A 6168-nucleotide genomic window follows, 5' to 3' on the forward strand; every position below is an offset into this window, starting at 1 on the left:
ATTTCTTTGAACAAAGCAAAATACACACATCATAGTGTTTCCAAAAATAAAAAGCCTGCAATGACACGCTCTGAAAAAAAAACTTCCTTAAGCTATGACATGTTCAATAGGAAAACTATAGTTACTCAAGTCAATTGAATATGCCCACTGGGGAAGTGTCTGATTGGTTAAAAACTAGAAAACAGGCGGGAACATATTTTTGTGCCCGGGGGTGTAGATTTGCCCTTGTCCGTCCGTCCATCCGTCTGTCCGTCCTTCCGTCCTCTTTTTGTGTCGCACGTAGCTCAAAAAGTAATTGACCTCCTTACAGGAATGTTGAACAGCATGTGAAGTTGTGCACCTGGGTATTTTCATGTGGATATATTTAGTTTTTTTAGAGTTATTGCCCTTGACTTAGTAAAAATTTGCAATTTTTAACTTGTGTTGCACGTAACTCAATAAATATTTAGCCTAGAGTCATGAAACCTTACTGGAATGTTGATCAGCATGTGAAGTTGTGCACCTTGGTTTCTTTGTGTGGATATATTAAGTATTTTTAGAGTTATTGCCCTTGACTTAGTAAAAATTTCCAATTTCCAACTTGTGTCGCACGTAACTAAAAAAGTATTTGACCTAGAGTCATGAAACCTTACAAGAATGTTGCTCAGCATATGTAGTTGTGCACCTGGGTATTTTCGTGTGGATATTTTTGGTATTTTATGTGTTATTGCCATTGATTTAGTAAAAACTGGCAATTTTCAACTTGTGTCGCACGTAACTCAAAAATATTTGACCTAGAGTCATAAAACCTTACAGGAATGTTGATCAGCATGTGTAGTTGTGCACCTGGGTATTTTTGTGTGGATATATTGAGTATTTTTAGAGTTACTGTCCTTGAATTAGTAAAGATTTCCAATTTTCAACTTGTGTCGCACGTAACTAAAAAAGTATTTGACCTTGAGTCATGTAACCTTACAAGAATGTTGCTCAGCATGTGTAGTTGTGCACCTTGATATTTTCGTGTGGATACTTTTAGTATTTTTAGAGTTATTGCCCTTGACATAGTAAAAAATTAAACTATTCAACTTGTGTTGCACGTAACTCAAAAAGTATTTCACCTGTAGGCCTGAAAGTTATCAAGAATGTTGGTCAGCATGTGTACTTATTCACCCTGGGGTTTTCTTGTGGATTTATTCAGTATTTGTAGTATTTGCCCTTTACTTAATAAAATATTTTTAGTTTTCAACTCATTTAGCCCAAAAAATATTTGACCTAGAGACATAAGATTGACAAATCAATGGAGTGTGGGGGCATCCCTGACCTATGGACACATTTCTAGTTTTTATTAAAATAAAACATATTGCAGATTTTCGCTTTATTAAGTATAAATCAAGATCTAGATTATTTAATATTATATCTATTATATTGTAATAGGAAATTTCCAAGACATCATAAAATATTTTTGAAGTCAGACTCCTTTTTGTTAACACATCAATAAAAAAAACAACTTTTGTTGAAAAAATTAATGGTGTATGGATACCAGGATTCAATAAATTAACTGAACCGTTGTGAATATTTATAACAATGTGTCCTGAATATGATTATATGTGAAAATAAAACTGTTCTAACGTGACTTTTTATATATTATATGTAGTCTTCAATAGTAAATATTGAAAAAAAATAGTACAATAAAAAACAAGATAAGTGTAACGTACAGTATTTGTTATGTGTAAAAAAAAAAATACCGGAAACAAGCCTTCTTGACTGAAAGATAAACAACTTTATTTAATAGATTTTGTAACAGGGGTTGACTCTTGTTTTTAACAAATTTTAAATTCATACAGAAACTCTGACGTTATTCTTTCACATCTGTTTAAAACCCTTGATCTTTCCTAAAGAATAGGCTAAATTTCATCTATTGGTTCAACTAGCTCCTGCTTAGATCCAACAACGAAGTCTCTCATAAAATGTTTTATATAAAAAATGCCTGGATTCAGTCATGAACTTCATATAGTGCTCTCAGTTGCACTGAAACTACTTCAGTCAATAACCACATTTATTATAGATACTTCAAAGCAGCATGCCTCCTGATTCATGCTAATTTTCATAAATATTTTTAAATATAATAGACAATGGTTTCTTGGCCATCCATTTGCTTGTGTAATATGTAACACTGTCATAGACAATGGTTTCGTGGCCGTACATTTGCTTGTGTAATATGTATAACTATCATAGACAACGGTTTCTTGGCCATCCATTTGCTTGTGTAATATATAAAACTATCATAGACAATGGTTTCGTGGCCGTACATTTGCTTGTGTAATATATAAAACTATCATAGACAATGGTTTCGTGGCCGTACATTTGCTTGTGTAATATGTACAACTATAATAGACAACGGTTTCTTGGCCATCCATTTGCTTGTGTAATATGTACAACTCTCATAGACATTGGTTTCTTGGCCATCCATTTGCTTGTGTAATAGATTCAACTGTCATCGACAACGGTTTCTTGGCCATCCATTTGCTTGTTTCCGGCGATTTTCTTATGCAACCTCACTCGACTTCGTCTCGTGAGGTCAAGGCATAAGAAAGGTCACGTGATTATGGTATAATTTACGCAAACCCAGAAATCGTCAACGCAGCAATGGTATATCTATTACATAGACAACGGTTTCTTGGCCTTCCATTTGCTTGTGTAATATGTATAACTATCGTAGACAACGGTTTCTTGGCCTTCCATTTGCTTGTGTACTATGTACAACTATCATAGACAATGGTTTCTTGGCCTTCCATTTGCTTGTGTAATATGTACAACTATCATAGACAACGGTTTCTTGGAAATCCATATGCTTGTATACTATGTACAACTATCATAGACAACGGTTTCTTGGAAATCCATATGCTTGTGTACTCTGTACAACTATCATAGACAACGGTTTCTTGGAAATCCATTTGCTTGTGTACTATGTACAACTATCATAGACAACGGTTTCTTGGAAATCCATATGCTTGTATACTATGTACAACTATCATAGACAATGGTTTCTTGGAAATCCATTTGCTTGTGTACTATGTACAACTATCATAGACAACGGTTTCTATGCCTTCCATTTGCTTGTGTAATATGTACATCTATCGTAGACAACGGTTTCTTGGCCATCCATTTGCTTGTGTAATATGTACAACTATCATAGACAACGGTTTCTTGGCCATCCATTTGCTTGTGTACTATGTATAACTATCGTAGACAACGGTTTCTTGGCCTTCCATTTGCTTGTGTACTATGTACAACTATCGTAGACAATGGTTGCTATGCCTTCTATTTGCTTGTGTAATATGTACAACTATCATAGACAACGGTTTCTTGACCATCCATTTGCTTGTGTACTATGTACAACTATCGTAGACAATGGTTTCTATGCCTTCCATTTGCTTGTGTAATATGTACAACTATCATAGACAACGGTTTCTTGGCCATCCATTTGCTTGTGTAATATGTATAACTATCATAGACAACGGTTCTTGGCCATCCATTTGCTTGTGTAATATGTATAACTATCATAGACAACGGTTTCCTGGCCTTCCATTTGCTTGTGTAATATGTATAACTATCATAGACAACGGTTTGTTGGCCTTCCATTTGCTTGTGTAATATGTACAACTATCATAGACAACGGTTTCTTGGCCATCCATTTGCTTGTGTAATATGTACATCTATCATAGACAACGGTTTCTCGGGCATCCATTTGTGTGTGTAATATGTACAACTATCACAAAAAACGGTTTCTTGGCCGTAGTCCAAATACTGATACATGCATTGAATAATAATAATAATAAAAGATAAAAAATTAAGATAAAAACATTGATAGTTGTTAACTCCTATAATGCTCAAAACTATTGCTAAAAGAGCGAAATATTTCTTTTTATTGTCTTCAAGTAGTCTTAATAAGCAATGCAATTCTCTAAAAAGAGTCACCACCTATCGGGAACCATGCTTGACTTTTTCTTATTTTTAAAATCATGCACATTGTTGCAATCGCAACTACTCGGCCCTTTCCGTCAGTCTTCGGATAAGGACCTCGAACATCAATCGTAACAACTCGGCAATCTCCGTCAAGTTCGGAGATTGACCTCGTATGTAAGTGTAGGAATACACCAAATTGTTATACGGCCCGGCGAAGCACCGATTTTAATTATTGATGTAAACAAAGATGGCGGAGTTTTCCCAGTGAATTCTTGTAAGTCGCCCGAGGAGTTCCGATTGCTCGAACATAATAGTATGAATATACAGAACGGATGCGGTATGTCGGTCTAACCTACGCTAAGAAACTAAACATGTAAACAAATAGTAATTTAATGCTGGGAGTTGTTGACAAGTTTATTTCCAATAGATTTAGTAAAGTCCACCTAAAATAAGTGAATTCATAGGTACAAAAGCAAACAATACATTATTTATATATTTATTATTATGGTTGTAGAAACCGAAAGTACAAAAATCAACAAGTTGACATTTAGTCGGATTTGTTTAAAATTGAACATCAGTAGGCATATTTAAATTACAAATTGTTGTCAGACATATTTTCAAGCATAAGTGTACCGGAACAGACATTAGATGTCAAATATATACATTCGTTTTACATTATCTCTGTTTCAGTTTAATCTGAAACCACGTGGTAGACCTACTTTCAACCCGTATTGTTTCCGAGGTTATTATAGATAATAGCCGAGGCAGTTCCGAATGACATTGATGTAAAAATACTCATAGAAAACATTTTGTAAAATATAATTCAAATTTCATATTTGACCTTTATGATGAGAGAATAAATTCATCATTTGGTTTTATCATATGTGTTCTTTTGTCCAAGTATAAATCATATTTGTAAATTAAAATACATGTTATTACATCACGGTCAAGGTCAATTTAAGGTAAAGGTCTTTATCAGAGAAATTCAACATATCGGTTGTGTCATATGTACAAGAATAAATCAATAAACAAAGTTATAAGAACATAAGCAAATTTCAATAATTTGACATTGATGGTCAAGGTCAAATAAAGTTCAAGGTGGTATTTAAGTTTTGAAACATATATGGGTTGTGTCATAAGGTTTTTTTATAAGTTAAAATACCAACGTTATGACAGTCAAAGCTAAATTCAATATTTGACCTTGACCGCCAAGCTCATTTAAATTACTAAACATGTCAGTCTTTTATAAGTCTTCTTTTGCCCAAATATAAATCAAATCCATCAATTAAAAAACCCAAAATTATAACCAAGTGTAGCAAAAATCACTAAACAATGATACATATTGTATTGTAATTATACATATTTCTATTGTGAACGAATCTAAATTATGAATTATATTTGCCATAGTGATATTGTATTTTAAAAGTGTTATAGTTGTTGTTGACAATTAATCACATGTATCAAGTGATTTAATTAGAAACTATATCCTGTAGTAAATGTACACAGTCATTTTGTTACATATAATACGAGAAGTGTTCAAATATGAATGCATCTTAGCACGTAAAATTTGGTTCTTTATAGTTTTCACTGATTTTTGTTCCCTCAAAGTATTCACCATTAATATATATTCAAAGTTTCAGTATCCGGATCCAATCTTTTTTAACGGTACATGTGTATTTTCTTAGTATTTTGGCATATATTTTTACACTATGTTAAGGCACTGGAATATTTCAGAATGGAGATGTTTAACTGAACGGATTTTTTAGACTTTGTAGCCCAAATGTTTTGGTGTTTTTGTTATGGCTCATAAAAATAAACCCTTGTTTCGTCATATGTGACCACATTTTCAAAAGACCTTGCATTGTGATTTGGATACTGTTGAAGCAACAACTTTGCATTGCATGCGAACCTTATTCTGCTCATCTGTCAGCAAATGAGGAATCCATATACCACACACAGATCGTTCTCATTTTCAAATCAAGGTTGATAACGGTATGAACGGCTCCGAATAAGATGCAAACAATACTAGCTATTTGTTTAGTGGTGTATCTTGTATCGATATTAACTAGATCTAATTCTTTCGTTTAGCAACCATCTTGACAGACGTTGCTGGTTTAGGCCGACGGGCATGGGATACATCTTCAGTCAAAATTAACCCACACTTGAATTTATAAGTTTAAAACCAATGACTAACTGAGGAGAAGTTATTTCATTTAGTCTATA

Source organism: Ruditapes philippinarum, unplaced genomic scaffold (genome assembly GCF_026571515.1).
Source record: "Ruditapes philippinarum isolate M1 unplaced genomic scaffold, ASM2657151v2 ctg2479_1_1_1_1, whole genome shotgun sequence".
Taxonomy (NCBI): Eukaryota; Metazoa; Mollusca; class Bivalvia; order Venerida; family Veneridae; genus Ruditapes; species Ruditapes philippinarum.